Raw genomic sequence first — 17,069 nt, 5'->3', positions numbered from 1 at the left:
GGAAACACGACCGTACGATACTCCTTGCCCGTCATGGTGCCTTGCACGGACTCCACTGGACCCATTGATGCCCAGACCATAATGCAGCCGCCGCCAGCCTGTTTCCGTCCCGCAGTAAGGATGTCAAGGAGCCGTTATCTCCTGGAAGAAAACGGATTCGCGCCTTCCCATCGGCAGGATGAAGAAATTATGGGGACTCATCAGATCATGCAACGCTCTGCCACAGCGCCAATGCCCAGTGTCGATAGTCACGTACCACATCAGTCGTAGTTGGCGATGTCATGTGTTCACAACTGCTGGGGAAGTCCTTTTTTAGTAGTATTCGGTGGTGTGTGCTCAGACACATTTGTACTTTGCTCGGCATTAAAGCCTGATTTTAGTTCCGCCACAGTCTGCCACCTGTCCTGTTTTACGAGTCTCCCCAACCTACGACGTTCAACATCTGTAATGAAGTGAGACAGCCAAACTCCATGACATCTGGACATTGTTTCATGTTGGTTTCTGCACCTGTTGAAGACACTAACCACAGCACTCCTCCAACACCCAACAAGTAGTGCAGATTTCGAAATGCTTGTTCTAAGCCTTTAGGGCATCACAATCTGCCCTCGGTCAAACTCACATAGATTGCGCGTCTTCCCCATTCTACATACGGACAGCACGCTCACTGATACATGCACCATGCGTGTTTCTGACTAACAGTCATTCCTGGTCAGGTGATGCTGCTATCTCCTGGACGAGCTTATATCTATAGTGTGTCGGTGGTCGAAATGTTCGGTATGTAAATACAAAATTTTGTCATTGTACGACAAAGAGAGGCGGCGAAGCAGATGGACAGAGAAGGGTAAGAGGAGGAAATGGAGATGGGGGAAGAGGAGATAGACATAGAAAGGAAAGAGATGAACAGAAAAAGGGGAAGGAAGAAATGGGCAACGAAAGGAGTGAATAGAAGATTGACCGAAAGATGAGCGAGAGGAGATGGATAGAGACTGGAGTGGGGAGGAGGTGGAGAGAGAGAAAAGAGAGAAGGTGATGGACAGAGAAGGAGCACAGGAGACGGACAGAATCAAGTGGAGGTGGAGGTAAATGTAAATGTCGTGTGACTAGGGCCTTACGTCGGGTAGACCGTTCGCCCGGGTGCAAGTCTTTCGACGTGACGCCACTTCGGTGACTTGGGCGTCGATGGGGATGAGATGATGATGATGAGGACAACACAACACCCACTCCCTGAGCGGAGAAAATCTCCGACCCAGCCGAGAATCGAACCCTGACCCTTAGGATTGACATTCTGTCGCGCTGACCACTCAGCTACCAGGGGCGGTCGGAGAAGGAGATGGACTACTAGAATTGGACAAATACGTACCTTATCAATGCCGGATACGCAGCTACCAAAAAATGAAATTACAATTTGTTGAGTACGGTTTTCCGCTGATTAACAGCCATCTTCATATCTACGAAAATAAATGGATAATTCCCTTTCAGTTGATGTTAGCTCTTAACAATCTCCAGAGTGTACATAACTGAAAAACGACGAAAAATAAAAAATAAAAAATAGGCGTAGCATGCTCATTAAGAATCAGTAAACTCATAGCAACATCATTATACTATATTTCCTTTCTGTTAATGTAAGCATTAACAGCCTTTAAAAACACACATTAACTAGATAAGTATTAAATTTTAAAAATATTTTAAAACCGTACCATACTTACTATGGAACCTGTACATTGTTGTCCACTTTCCGTGTTCATCGGTAAACGTGGAGTACGTGTACAAACAAATGGCTACGGTTTCCGAAAAAAATGGATAATTTATTCAGCAGAAAGAGCTTCACCAATTGAGCAGTTCAGTAATGTGTTGCGGCCCTTATGCAAGCAGTTACTCGGTTGGGAACGATTGACAGAATTTTTGGTGTCCCCCTTAGGGATATAGTGCCAAATTATGTCGAATTAATCGTGCAAGATCATCAAAATCCCAAGCTGGTAGAAGGTCGCTATGCACTCTTCTGAGTTTAAACAGTTCCACTAGCCACAAAACTCCCCATACATGAACATTATTGAGCATATCTGGGATGCCTTGCAAAGTGCTGTCCAGGAGAGAGCTCCACCCCGTCGTGCTCTTACGGATTTATGGACAGCCCTGCAGTATTCATGCTGTCAGCTCCCTCCAGCACTACTTCAGACATAAGTCGAGTCCTTGCCACGTTGTGTTGCGGCACTTCTGCGTGGTCGCGGATATCCTAAATGATATAAGGCAGGTGTACCACTTTTTTTGGCTTTTCAGAGTGATAACAGCGAACACACGTTCAGCACATTTTATTTACAATCCCGCCACAGCGCCAAGATATTAAGGCGAAAGAAAGTAGCGTGGCGACATTTGAAACAGGTGGACATTAAAGCCTTCTTCAGTTCTTATCTCAACTCTTTTTTTTCGTCTAGCGCTTTTAGCTATATTTCTACTACGCAGTAGTGGAGCGAATAAATGTCACTATCTCTATAAACATGAACACCTTGAACTTGTTCGCTTATTTTACGGTTAGCAGTTGTATAATGTTTTATTCATATGTGTCACCTTACACATAGAATGCGTTGTATTACTCTTCTTCACTTTGTGACTTCTCATGAAAGGCTTCAGTCTCTTGTGATCTTTTTTATTTTTTACATTTTCAGGAGGGTACACGCAATATGATTCTTTCATGTAAGTGTAATCCTCTATTTTCGATCTACTTATGTAGCAAGTCGACTGACAGTGCTTTTGTCATTTGCTACGGGGCTCTAAATCTCTAGATATGAATTTAAATCTGCAACTTTTCTCAGACTTTTATTGGTTCCTCTAATTGTTGCAATATTAATATTTTTTAGATAGCACTGCTTCTTTTATGTGTAGGTTTCTCGCAGTCAAAGTCGCAAATTTGAATTTCACCATATTCCAAATCCTATATCCTTTTCTTTCTTTCTTTCTTCTATTTAACCTTGGCGGCTGGGTTCTTTGAAGACTACGAGTAAATTAACTAGTGTAGCATGCCACCTGCAGGCAGGCTAGAATAATGGTGGAAATGCCGCCTTTTGGCCTCACGAATTCCTGTATTCTTTCATCAAAGATTACTTACTTTATTCTTTTCGAAAGCCAGTTACTTGACTGCAAGGAAGCAGCTGTTTAATTTTTCTTCTAGTTTACTTCGTCTAATCTGAAACCCTGCTAGGAATCGCTGCGGACCGCTCTTGTGTATCCCGAAACGAGGCTAACACAGGCCTTTGTAATAAAACATAATAGCTCTATGCATAAATTTTTCTTTCTTATCGGTAATTAACATACTTCATGCACAGATTACCACTATATGAACACAAGTTGCTGGTGCCATAAGCACTAGCTGGTTTGGGAATTTTTCTTCGAAGTGAGACGTGTTATCGTTTGGGAGAAATGTTTTTGTTGCTTCTCGCTTGGATGACATACGATTTTACTTTTGTTGGTGTTCATCTCATAACCTCCCTTCAGGACACTGTACAGTTCCTTCGACAATTCTTCGAAGTCCTTTCCGTCTCTGACAGGATTTATTTGGTGTGCGTACTGTAAGACCTTCGGTACACACATCATCACATTATTTGACTTGTCACTCTAGCGAAGTAGGCGAGTGTCAGCAATATGTCTCGTGGTCTTATCGTGGCGTGTTTATCTTCTGCCGTTAGGTCAGACGATAGAAATGCCACTTGCACGCTTAGAGTAGCAGATTGACGGTGAACAACTTTAAACAGAACTTGATTAATTTTCACACACATTTGTTAAAACAATAAAAAGCATAGATACTACGTAACTTGATTTTGGATGCTGTTTACAATTGACATTCTGAAGTTCCTTTGGTCTTGGTACTTTAATCTTATTCTCACATATCTCTGATACTTGACAAGTGTCTATACATTTCTCTTCATGGCTGTGTACAGGAATATGATAATCTTATTAGACGCAGACTGAAACTTGACTATAGACTGACACAGAAAAATGTAGACTGGTACAGACAGGTGCAGAGAAATGCAGACTGACTAATCAGAGGTCTGTACACTAGTTATAATACCTCGAGCGTTCAGGTATCACTGCACGAGTGTGATCCTCGAGGAGAAAAGGTTCTACGTTAGCAGGAATCTCATTAGCTGAGTTACATATTAATATGCTGATCGGCGGAAGCAGAATTTGGTCCGTCTCGATCTCGTAGGGCGGAGACGGACGAGCGCTGCGACTGCGCTGTTGCGCTTAGCGGGGCGCGCTCTATTGGGAAAGTTGTGTGCGCGCTGACTACGTAGAAGTATATACACAACAACTTAAAATGACATAAGGAATCCGTCGATCCTTAACTTTAATAACTCTACTCCTTGGTTTTCTTCACAACTTACTCAATGTACAGATCGAAAGGCACCAAACAAAAACAAGACGAAGATATCTGAATACAGTCGAATTCAGTCAGATGACGCTGTGGGAGGAATTAGAGAAGGATATGAGACACTAAAAGTAGTAGATGTGATATGCTATTTGGACATAGAAATAACTTATGGTGAACTACTTTGTCATGATATAAAATTGAGACTGGAAATATCGGATCTGTGCCGTCAGAGAGCAGTGGTATGCCAGTAGCATAAATGTAACAAGGGTGCCAGCGAGTAGCGAGATGCAGTGTGCTGAAAGTGAGCAGCGAGATGCAGTGTGGCAATAACGAGCAGCAACATGCCAGCTGTGACGCTTAGTCTGTGCTGTGACTTCTCTATGAAGGCATGTGGAGGGCGCTTTGACATGGGACAGCGTTCATTTCATCAGTGATCGACATACCTATTCTTTTTATTTTATACAAGCTTTATGTTGCAAAAATCTGACTGTAACTGATTATTAATAATTAATGCAAAATATTCTACTGACTCTGACTAAATACAATGCTGAATCCAGGTTTTCTATTTTCACACATGGCAATTCTACTTGCAAGGTGTATTTATTTCATATTAAGTCATCTATAAAAACTGCAATTCATTTAGTTTGAATGACATTGGTTCTTTTGTAGAGGGACGGCTTAAAAACAGATCACAACTGCCAAAGAATGTAAAACTACTTTAAGTTTAGTTGAACTGAAATGACTCAGAAGGCGAAACTTGTGAGTTTTTACTTAAACTGCTCAGTGAAACAATGTGCTGTTACTTTGCTTGTCTTTATCGTTTCAACACTGACCTACAGAATTCTCCCTGACAAATACAGCTCTAAGTTATTCTATTCATTTATGACCCACGATATACAAGGACAACGCAAAATGACTATTAATTAACACAAAAGAATAGCCCTGAATTGGAAGAAATCCTAACAACAGCTGATACATTTCATAAATCACTTACCTCACAGAATACGTCATGGCACGAACTACCGCAAATACAGCAAGTATACAGTCAGATAAATAAAAATAGTCTATCTACTGTAGGCTCTAACTACTAATAGGCATGTGTTTAGCAAAGGAAAGATTTTGTTGCAGAGCAAACAACGTATTTAGCAGATTTTACCTTAATCATGTGACAACCAGTTCCAAAAATTATAAAATCGTTCATCACATCCAGTTCCAAGAATTATATAATTGTCAATAATTCCATGACCCACATTTTGCAATCCAAACCCAACCATACGCACATTTCGCAATCCTTGTCAAACCAATATTAAATCTCCATGACGGTCAACACGTCCAGACCATCCGCTTTCGCTAATACTGCTTCTAACCTCCATCAGTACTAACTATTAACTTCAAAACTGCGAGTCCGACTATCCACAGTGTCTCTTAGAGAGGGCACACAGCGCTGTCAGTGATATTAATGCAGTCTATCGCGCTGCCAACACACACACACACACACACACACACACACACACAAACAGGCTACATTCAAATGCAACCATATGCCTACTTTCCCAGACGAGCCTCCTACACAAAATTATTGCACCATCCAGTCACATTGATATGACCACCACTTACCTTTGACGTCTGTGTGAAATAATGACACACAGACGACGTGTATTAGCACTAACAGTGGAGGATATGTAAAGTGTGTCGGGGGAATGCACAAAACTGTGTAGTCGTTGTCGTAATGTGGAAACACAACTATTTTTCTGAAAGGGCATGATCATTGGCTTTCGTGCCAAGGGTAGCATTTCCCATACAGCTAGGTTGGTAAACAGTTCACACGCTACAGTGGTTGAAATATACCGTGCATGGTGCTATCCGAGACTGGCTCTGAGGCAACAGTGGCGCACCGCAGGCCATAGAAGACAGTGGTGAACGACGGCTGTGGAGATGTGTACGGCGAACAGACGCTCAACTGCTGACCTGACCAACTAATTACCCAGTGTCTCCTAAACGACTATTCAGCGAACCTTGCTGTGTATGTGCCTGTTTTTCATGGTCGTAGATGGTTAGGATTTTAATGCCTATACCTCAACTGAGCGTCCACTGAGTGCCGACACAAAGCCTTTTCAGATAAATCACAGAGTCCAGGCCATAGGATGGAATGTTATGGTCTGGGGAATAATTTCGTCGCAATTATTTGGTGATGACATTATTCTGGAAGGCACAGTGGATTAACACAAGTATGAATCTGTCCTTGAAACCTAACCAGTTCGTTTTCTCCTAGCAACGACGGCATCTAACATCAGGATGACGCAACGTGAAACACAGCTCTCAGTATACGAGCGTGGTTCGAAGAGTACCAAATACCTGATTTAAACCAGTCGATAATCTGTGGGACCACCTGAATCGACCGCCATGGATCCTCACCCGAGAAACCTAGCGCAGATGGTCACGGCACTTGGGTCGGCATAGGTTCACATACCTGGCGGTACCTTCCAGAACCTCTCCTCCTGCACATGTGTGCAGACAAATATAATAATACAGGATTTTTACACATCGTCATATCAATATGACTCAAGTGTGTAGCTAGTGATTACAAGGGTAGTCAGTCATAAAAAAACAAAGTACATTGACTGAGTTTTTACAAATAATAGAACAGGTCTAATTAAGTACTCATTCTCAGAGACAATTCGCAAATAAAACCTCATGTAATCCAGCTAACCTACTGTTTGTTCATGTCGGCTCAGTTCGAATTTAGTTATAAATAATGCAAAGACGTCTATAAATTATTCCGCAGGCCACTGTCCTCTCTGACAATGAGTACTCTCACGAAACACATATGCTGAGATGTGATCATGTAAATACATTTCAGTAAATCGCGAAAGGTCATCCCGTGTACCCCTTGTAATTAACCTTTATGTATTAAGTAATGTAGATGATCAAATATTCACGTTCACTTTCATGTGTCCATTTTCCGCGACTCTTCCCCACATGTTCACTTACTCGATCTCAAGTATTAACTCCAAAATGCTCTCTGCTACAAGCACTGTCAACGAGCCGCGATCATGCCGCAGATAAAAAATAAAATAAGAAAAAGACCCTGTCAAAAAAAAAAAAATACTAGAACTCAAGGCTCTCCGGCCACCGGATAACTCATGCTAAAGCAATGAGTACAAGTCTCAATGACGCTGTGCCTTTACAGGTGCCATAAATATTTTCATTAAGAGATCACGCTCATGTGAATTGCGAAGTGCTAATTATAAAGCGTACCAAAACACACAAGCAAATGTAAACAGGCAGTAGAGGTACTACCTATTTAACCCGAAGTCGTGTGTTGTGGCACTGACAAGACTTTCTGCAAACCTTGTGATTGTGCTCGTAAGGCATATATACGGTGCCATCTTAGACACTGTTATAAGATGGTATGATTCTTTTCATTGTCAGATCTGGAACAATGGCCAGTATGAAACTTGTTCCAAGTTTTATTCCCTAAAGTGCTTTAAACCGTCACTATCTAACCTACTCTAGTCTTTATACCTCCCTTTGTTTAAAATGATTTCACATAACCCCTATACGTATAAACAATGCGCTTGATACTCCAGCTGATGCATACTGTATTACTACATATCGCTATGAAATGTCATTCTGTCTTGTACTGCAGTTGCTACTATTGCTCAAGATATTTCCATCAGTACTACAACAAATACGCACAGCAGCAAAAGACTAGCAACCCTAAGGAGACACCACACTGAAAAGGTGTAAATCTGCCTACTTCCTGAATAATGCCCTCAACTTGTAGATAAAGAGATTAGCCACAACCCTCATAAGCCGCTCCTAGATGATTGGATCCTGCACAGCTACCAAATTCCGCAGATGCTGATTTCAGTGTTTCGCCAGCTGTTCGAAATGCAGCTGTCCTAGACGTTTATCTGTGAGACTAACATCGGGCGAATCAAATGGCCACTGGATTTGCGACAGGGTGCCTAAACGTTCGTCGAACCAGGAAACGTGCAGTTCTATGAACACAGCCACTGACGTGTTGGAGGAAAGGAGTTGAAATATAGCAGCTGGTTACAATTGAAGTCAGTATTCTGAGTGCTGTAGTGCGGGCTGCATACATCATGGGGCACCGAAACATCGTAGGTATTTTCACTAGTAGGTCACTGAAGGATTTTGCTCAACTAACTAATAGTTGCATTTTCTGCTGTCAAGTAAAAATATGGCTCTGTATATAGTCGTGATGTGGTGCTGGTGCAGGAAAAATGTAGGAACGATCAAACACATGATAACGGTGGCTCTGTCACGTTTGTTAAGATGTTTTCACAAGTTCAATATGATCTCCTGACTAAGTAACATGCTGCATTCGTAACACGACATTTTCGACAGTTACTCGCAGTATATCCGATGTAGTCTGAGCGATATGTCAGCGTATGCTATCTTTCAGATCACGAAGAGTCTGGATACATCTGTGATAGAATTGGTCTTTCATATATACCAATAATCGGAAGTCACATGGATATTGGTCAGCGGATCGGGAAGGCCACACGTTTTGAAATTTCCTAGAGATCTGCGGTCGTCAATGAAGGTTTCTCAAAGCAAATCTTTCACCTGGCAAACGGTGTGTGGTGTTGATCCATATTGCATGGAAATAGTGGTGTGGACACATCTGTGTTCTTACAAAGCTGGAGTCAACGACGTACGGATGTCACTGTACACCTAACGGTCCCGCCAGGTGTTTATGTCCTTGAAACTCTCGGGCAAAGAATGAAGGATCTTGTGAAGGCACACTATACAGTCGCATAAGCAGAGTGCAGTGCATATTTCTGCGCAACATGTAGAACCCTACATGCAACAGTTCTGTGCATTCACTGAACCGTGCAAAGTAGAATGTGCCTCTCCAGAGTAATTTCCCCAGCCACATGTCATGCATCTCGAAGCAAGCCAAAAGACAAAGTCACGGCGTTGCAGCCTATCTTGAACCTTCATTTGTTGCACATTCCGAATGTTGTAGCGATAAAAGTGTAAAATGCACTGCAAAATCTTTTCAGCTGTTGCCCAGGAGAGACACAATTCCCATAACACAACTCGAATGTTGGCTGTAGAATGTGAGACAGGTACTCCATGGCTGGCTGTAGATACAGGGAACTTCAACAACTGCCATGGGAACGAGCCGACTCCCACTCCCTGCGGCACCACCTACTTCATCTGTTTCTTCAAATTTCTTGATCGTATCTCTTAGCCCATTTATTGACACGGAGCCTCTCGGCAGCTGCTTCTGTAGACGATATTCCTGCAATAGAGCGCTATTATTGACGAGTTTCTGATAAAACGACTTTACCAAAGTGCACTGTTTCTTCTCAACAGCCATTACGTTTCGTATGGAAAACTTCGAAACAAAACACTTAACATTTTGACTGTTATAGCGCATTATTTCCAGCTGGTGGCAGAAGGTGGAACTACTAATTTTTCAGCATATTCTGCGAGAGCGCCGATTACTGAACAAACCTATGACTTACTTTTAGGAAGTTTTAATAGTCGAGTGCTATTAAGTGTTCCATAGATCTCGTGTTTGTTTTGAATACAGTCAGAGAGTCCCTTTAGTCAGCCATACTGCTAGTAGTGCTAGTGTTTGTTTTGAATACAGTCCAGAGACAGGTAGTGCTATTTTCCTTGTTTTCTACAAGAAGTGGTTAGCAATCACAGTTTAGTCAATAATCAACCGCCTTTAGTGAATTAGCAGTCTATTTAAAAGTTTATTAACACTCTGTAGTAAATTGATTTTTAGGATGGATAGGATGTGTGGCTGCTGTGTACGGACGCAGGAGGAGCTGGCCACTCTTCGCGAACAGCTGAGCGTGTTGATGGCCGCGGTCAGCCGTCTTCAGGCTGCTGCCTCGGAGTGTAGCGGCAGTGGGGAGTCTGGTGCGTCGCAAGGTACACCCCAGGTGTTACATGCCTCACCCACTGTCCCTACTGTCGAGACATCTTCGCGGGTACCGGGCGCGGTTGGGCCACCCTCTCCCCAAGGGGAGTGGCGGGTTCAGCGGCGTTCGCGGCGCACGAGGCGGAGGGTCAATGTGGAGGCTGGCCGTGTGGCATCGCCCGCTCTGCCTGTGATTGGACATGTGGCCGCTCCTTCAGCAAGGTCCGAGCAGGCACACGGGGGGAGGGGTTTATTAGTTATTGGGAGCTCCAAAGTTAGGCGGGTGATGGAGCCCCTTAGGGAAATAGAGGAAAGGTCGGGGAAGAAGGCCAGTGTTCACTCTGTCTGCTTGCCGGCGGGTCTCATCCGAGATGTGAAGGAGGCCCTACCGGCGGCGATAGAGAGCACTGGGTGCACCCGACTGCAAATTGTTGCTCATGTCGGCACCAATGACTCCTGCCGTCTGGGTTCAGAGGTCATCCTTAGTTCGTACAGGCGGTTGGCGGAGTTGGTGAAGGCGGAAAGCCTCGCTCGCGGGGTGGAATCAGAGCTAACTATTTGTAGTATCGTTCCCAGAACCGATCGCGGTCCTCTGGTTTGGAGCCGAGTGGAAGGCTTAAACCAGAGGCTCAGACGATTCTGCGGAGAGCTGGGGTGCAAATTTCTCGACCTCCGCTATCGGGTGGAGAAATGTAGGGTCCCCCTGAATAGGTCAGGCGTGCACTACACGCCGGAAGCGGCTACGAGGGTAGCGGAGTACGTGTGGAGTGCACATGGGGTTTTTGTTAGGTTAGAGAATTCCCTCCCTAGGCTCGACAAGACGCCTCCTGAGACGCGGCAAGGCAGGAGTAGGCAAAATGCAACAAGGAATAACAATATTAATGTGCTTATAGTAAACTGCAGGAGCGTCTATAGAAAGGTCCCAGAACTGCTCTCATTAATAAACGGTCACAACGCCCATATATTACTAGGAACAGAAAGTTGGCTCAAACCACATGTAAACAGTAATGAAATCCTAAACTCAGATTGGAATGTATACCGCAGAGACAGGCAGGACAGTGAAGGGGGAGGCGTGTTTATAGCGGTAAGAAGTGCAATAGTATCGAAGGAAATTGACGGAGATTCGAATTGTGAAATGATTTGGGTGAAGGTCACGGTTAAAGCAGGCTCAGGAGTGCTAGTTCTGCAAGTTTCGCAGAAGAGCTTCTGTAAAGTTTGGAAGGTAGGAGACGAGGTACTGGCAGAAGTAGAGCTGTGAGTGCCGGACGTGAGTCGTGCTTCGGTAGCTCAGTTGGTAGAGCACTTTCCCGCGAAAGGCAAAGGTCCCGAGTTCGAGTCTCGGTCGGGCACACTGTTTTAATCTGCCAGGAAGTTTCATATCAGCGCACACTCCGCTGCAGAGTGAAAATCTCATTCTGGAAGCATCCCCCAGGCTGTGGCTAAGCCATGTCTCCGCAATATCCTTTCTTTCAGGAGTGCTAGTTCTGCAAGTTTCGCAGAAGAGCTTCTGTAAAGTTTGGAAGGTAGGAGACGAGGTACTGGCAGAAGTAGAGCTGTGAGTGCCGGACGTGAGTCGTGCTTCGGTAGCTCAGTTGGTAGAGCACTTTCCCGCGAAAGGCAAAGGTCCCGAGTTCGAGTCTCGGTCGGGCACACTGTTTTAATCTGCCAGGAAGTTTCATATCAGCGCACACTCCGCTGCAGAGTGAAAATCTCATTCTGGAAGCATCCCCCAGGCTGTGGCTAAGCCATGTCTCCGCAATATCCTTTCTTTCAGGAGTGCTAGTTCTGCAAGTTTCGCAGAAGAGCTTCTGTAAAGTTTGGAAGGTAGGAGACGAGGTACTGGCAGAAGTAGAGCTGTGAGTGCCGGACGTGAGTCGTGCTTCGGTAGCTCAGTTGGTAGAGCACTTGCCCGCGAAAGGCAAAGGTCCCGAGTTCGAGTCTCGGTCGGGCACACAGTTTTAATCTGCCAGGAAGTTTCATATCAGCGCACACTCCGCTGCAGAGTGAAAATCTCATTCTGGAAGCATCCCCCAGGCTGTGGCTAAGCCATGTCTCCGCAGTATCCTTTCTTTCAGGAGTGCTAGTTCTGCAAGTTTCGCAGAAGAGCTTCTGTAAAGTTTGGAAGGTAGGAGACGAGGTACTGGCAGAAGTAGAGCTGTGAGTGCCGGACGTGAGTCGTGCTTCGGTAGCTCAGTTGGTAGAGCACTTGCCCGCGAAAGGAAAAGGTCCCGAGTTCGAGTCTCAGTCGGGCACACAGTTTTAATCTGCCAGGAAGTTTCATATCAGCGCACACTCCGCTGCAGAGTGAAAATCTCATTCTGGAAGCATCCCCCAGGCTGTGGCTAAGCCATGTCTCCGCAATATCCTTTCTTTCAGGAGTGCTAGTTCTGCAAGTTTCGCAGAAGAGCTTCTGTAAAGTTTGGAAGGTAGGAGACGAGGTACTGGCAGAAGTAGAGCTGTGAGTGCCGGACGTGAGTCGTGCTTCGGTAGCTCAGTTGGTAGAGCACTTGCCCGCGAAAGGCAAAGGTCCCGAGTTCGAGTCTCGGTCGGGCACACAGTTTTAATCTGCCAGGAAGTTTCATATCAGCGCACACTCCGCTGCAGAGTGAAAATCTCATTCTGGAAGCATCCCCCAGGCTGTGGCTAAGCCATGTCTCCGCAATATCCTTTCTTTCAGGAGTGCTAGTTCTGCAAGTTTCGCAGAAGAGCTTCTGTAAAGTTTGGAAGGTAGGAGACGAGGTACTGGCAGAAGTAGAGCTGTGAGTGCCGGACGTGAGTCGTGCTTCGGTAGCTCAGTTGGTAGAGCACTTGCCCGCGAAAGGCAAAGGTCCCGAGTTCGAGTCTCGGTCGGGCACACAGTTTTAATCTGCCAGGAAGTTTCATATCAGCGCACACTCCGCTGCAGAGTGAAAATCTCATTCTGGAAGCATCCCCCAGGCTGTGGCTAAGCCATGTCTCCGCAATATCCTTTCTTTCAGGAGTGCTAGTTCTGCAAGTTTCGCAGAAGAGCTTCTGTAAAGTTTGGAAGGTAGGAGACGAGGTACTGGCAGAAGTAGAGCTGTGAGTGCCGGACGTGAGTCGTGCTTCGGTAGCTCAGTTGGTAGAGCACTTGCCCGCGAAAGGCAAAGGTCCCGAGTTCGAGTCTCGGTCGGGCACACAGTTTTAATCTGCCAGGAAGTTTCATATCAGCGCACACTCCGCTGCAGAGTGAAAATCTCATTCTGGAAGCATCCCCCAGGCTGTGGCTAAGCCATGTCTCCGCAATATCCTTTCTTTCAGGAGTGCTAGTTCTGCAAGTTTCGCAGAAGAGCTTCTGTAAAGTTTGGAACGTAGGAGACGAGGTACTGGCAGAAGTAGAGCTGTGAGTGCCGGACGTGAGTCGTGCTTCGGTAGCTCAGTTGGTAGAGCACTTGCCCGCGAAAGGCAAAGGTCCCGAGTTCGAGTCTCGGTCGGGCACACAGTTTTAATCTGCTAGGAAGTTTCATATCAGCGCACACTCCGCTGCAGAGTGAAAATCTCATTCTGGAAGCATCCCCCAGGCTGTGGCTAAGCCATGTCTCCGCAATATCCTTTCTTTCAGGAGTGCTAGTTCTGCAAGTTTCGCAGAAGAGCTTCTGTAAAGTTTGGAAGGTAGGAGACGAGGTACTGGCAGAAGTAGAGCTGTGAGTGCCGGACGTGAGTCGTGCTTCGGTAGCTCAGTTGGTAGAGCACTTGCCCGCGAAAGGCAAAGGTCCCGAGTTCGAGTCTCGGTCGGGCACACAGTTTTAATCTGCCAGGAAGTTTCATATCAGCGCACACTCCGCTGCAGAGTGAAAATCTCATTCTGGAAGCATCCCCCAGGCTGTGGCTAAGCCATGTCTCCGCAATATCCTTTCTTTCAGGAGTGCTAGTTCTGCAAGTTTCGCAGAAGAGCTTCTGTAAAGTTTGGAAGGTAGGAGACGAGGTACTGGCAGAAGTAGAGCTGTGAGTGCCGGCCGTGAGTCGTGCTTCGGTAGCTCAGTTGGTAGAGCACTTGCGCGCGAAAGGCAAAGGTCCCGAGTTCGAGTCTCGGTCGGGCACACAGTTTTAATCTGCCAGGAAGTTTCATGGTAATTGGATGTCTCTATAGGCCCCCGGGCTCAGCAGCTGTTGTGGCTCAGCACCTGAAGAATAATTTGGAAAATATTTCGAGTAGATTTCCCCACCATGTTATAGTTCTGGGTGGAGATTTTAATTTGCCGGATATAGACTGGGAGACACAAACGTTCATAACGGGTGGCAGGGACAAAGAATCCAGTGAAATATTTTTAAGTGCTTTATCTGAAAACTACCTTGAGCAGTTAAACAGAAAACCGACTCGTGGCGATAACATATTAGACCTTCTGGTGACAAACAGACCCGAACTATTTGAATCAGTTAATGCAGAACAGGGAATCAGCGATCATAAAGCGGTTACTGCATCGATGATATCAGCCGTAAATAGAAATATTAAAAAAGGTAGGATGATTTTTCTGTTTAGCAAAAGTGACAAAAAGCAGATTTCAGAGTACTTTGTGGCTCAACACAAAAGTTTTGTCTCAAGTACAGACAGTGTTGAGGATCAGTGGACAAAGTTCAAAACCATGGTACAATATGCGTTGGATGAGTATGTGCCAAGCAAGATCGTAAGAGATGGGAAAGAGCCACCGTGGTACAACAACCGAGTTAGAAAACTGCTGCGGAAGCAAAGGGAACTTCACAGCAAACATAAACATAGCCAAAGCCTTGCAGACAAACAAAAATTACGCGAAGCGAAATGCAGTGTGAGGAGGGCTATGCGAGAGGCTTTCAATGAATTCGAAAGTAAAGTTCTATGTACTGACTTGGCAGAAAATCCTAAGAAATTTTGGTCCTATGTCAAAGCGGTAGGTGGATCAAAACAAAATGTCCAGACACTCTGTGACCAAAATGGTACTGAAACAGAGGATGACAGACTAAAGGCCGAATTACTAAATGTCTTCTTCCAAAGCTGTTTCACAGAGGAAGACTGCATTGTGCTTCCTTCTCTAGATTGTCGCACAGTTGACAAAATGGTAGATATCGAAGTAGACGACAGAGGGATAGAGAAACAATTAAAATCGCTCAAAAGAGGAAAGGCCGCTGGTCCTGATGGAATACCAGTTCGATTTTACACAGAGTACGCGAAGGAACTTGCCCCCCTTCTTGCAGCGGTGTACCGTAGGTCTCTAGAAGAGTGAAGCGTTCCAAAGGATTGGAAAAGGGCACAGGTCATCCCCGTTTTCAAGAAGGGACGTCGAACAGATGTGCAGAACTATAGACCTATATCTCTAACGTCGATCAGTTGTAGAATTTTGGAACACGTATTATGCTCGAGTATAATGTCTTTTCTGGAGACTAGAAACCTACTCCGTAGGAATCAGCATGGGTTTCGAAAAAGACGGTCGTGTGAAACCCAGCTCGCGCTATTCGTCCACGAGACTCAGAGGGCCTTAGACACGGGTTCACAGGTAGATGCCGTGTTTCTTGACTTCCGCAAGGCATTTGACACAGTTCCCCACAGTCGTTTAATGAACAAAGTAAGAGCATATGGACTATCAGATCAATTGTGTGATTGGATTGAGGAGTTCCTAGATAACAGAACGCAGCATGTCATTCTCAATGGAGAGAAGTCTTCCGAAGTAAGAGTGATTTCAGGTGTGCCGCAGGGGAGTGTCATAGGACCGTTGCTATTCACAATATACATAAGTGACCTGGTGGATGACATCGGAAGTTCACTGAGGCTTTTTGCAGATGATGCTGTGGTGTATCGAGAGGTTGCAACAATGGAAAATTGTACTGAAATGCAGGAGGATCTGCAGCGAATTGACGCATGGTGCACGGAATGGCAATTGAATCTCAATGTAGACAAGTGTAATGTGATGCGAATACATAGGAAGATAGGTCCCTTATCATTTAGCTTCAAAATAGCAGGTCAGCAACTGGAAGCAGTTAATTCCATAAATTATCTGGGAGTACTCATTAGGAGTGATTTAAAATGGAATGATCATATAAAGTTGATCGTCGGTAAAGCAGATGCCAGACTGAGATTCATTGGAAGAATCCAAAGGAAATGCAATCCGACAACAAAGGAAGTAGGTTACAGTACGCTTGTTCGCCCAATGCTTGAATACTGCCCAGCAGTGTGGGATCCGCACCAGGTAGGGTTGATAGAAGAGATAGAGAAGATCCAACGGAGAGCAGCGCGCTTCGTTACAGGATCATTTAGTATTTGCGAAAGCGTTACGGAGATGATAGATAAACTCCAGTGGAAGACTCTGCAGGAGAGACGCTCAGTAGCTCGGTATGGGCTTTTGTTAAAGTTTCGAGAACATACCTTCACCGAAGAGTCAAGCAGTATATTGCTCCCTCCTACGTATATCTCGCGAAGAGACCATGTGGATAAAATCAGAGAGATTAGAGCCCACACAGAAGCATACCGACAATCCTTCTTTCCACGTACAATACGAGACTGGAATAGAAGGGAGAACCGATAGAGGTACTCAGGGTACCCTCCGCCACACACCGGCAGGTGGCTTGCGGAGTATGGATGTAGATGTAGATGTAGATGTAAGAGTAACAACGTCAGTTTAATTAGAACCACCAGGTAATATGTGGTTCATGTTCACGGTAACAATAACTCAAGGGCAAGAGTAACGGTACGAATGTTTTGTTTTTCATCCAAAGTGTGAGAGATCTTTTCCGTCGTGAATTACGTGGTCCCGTTTCGATAAGTTCGTCGCTAGCCTTATTTCTGCTGCTCGTTGGCACTTCCAT

General features: G+C 45.0%; 6 non-coding genes across 6 annotated transcripts; all 6 read left to right on the top strand.

Moving 5' to 3' along the window:
- Nucleotides 1-12,154: 12,154 nt before the first annotated feature.
- Nucleotides 12,155-12,229, top strand: Trnas-cga (transfer RNA serine (anticodon CGA)). Its single transcript has one exon. It is a non-coding gene; the product is annotated as a tRNA-Ser (tRNA).
- Nucleotides 12,230-12,756: 527 nt separating this feature from the next.
- Trnas-cga (transfer RNA serine (anticodon CGA)) lies at nt 12,757-12,831 on the top strand. Its single transcript has one exon. It is a non-coding gene; the product is annotated as a tRNA-Ser (tRNA).
- Nucleotides 12,832-13,057: 226 nt separating this feature from the next.
- On the top strand, nt 13,058-13,132 carry Trnas-cga (transfer RNA serine (anticodon CGA)). The gene has a single exon. It is a non-coding gene; the product is annotated as a tRNA-Ser (tRNA).
- Nucleotides 13,133-13,358: 226 nt separating this feature from the next.
- Nucleotides 13,359-13,433, top strand: Trnas-cga (transfer RNA serine (anticodon CGA)). The gene has a single exon. It is a non-coding gene; the product is annotated as a tRNA-Ser (tRNA).
- A 226-nt stretch (nt 13,434-13,659) lies between these two features.
- Nucleotides 13,660-13,734, top strand: Trnas-cga (transfer RNA serine (anticodon CGA)). Its single transcript has one exon. It is a non-coding gene; the product is annotated as a tRNA-Ser (tRNA).
- A 226-nt stretch (nt 13,735-13,960) lies between these two features.
- Nucleotides 13,961-14,035, top strand: Trnas-cga (transfer RNA serine (anticodon CGA)). The gene has a single exon. It is a non-coding gene; the product is annotated as a tRNA-Ser (tRNA).
- Nucleotides 14,036-17,069: the final 3,034 nt, after the last annotated feature.

The sequence above is a fragment of the Schistocerca gregaria genome, chromosome 4 (assembly GCF_023897955.1).
Source record: "Schistocerca gregaria isolate iqSchGreg1 chromosome 4, iqSchGreg1.2, whole genome shotgun sequence".
Classification (NCBI taxonomy): Eukaryota; Metazoa; Arthropoda; class Insecta; order Orthoptera; family Acrididae; genus Schistocerca; species Schistocerca gregaria.
The sequence above is the reverse complement of the archived record's forward strand: the minus strand, read 5'-3'. Positions and strand labels throughout refer to the sequence as shown.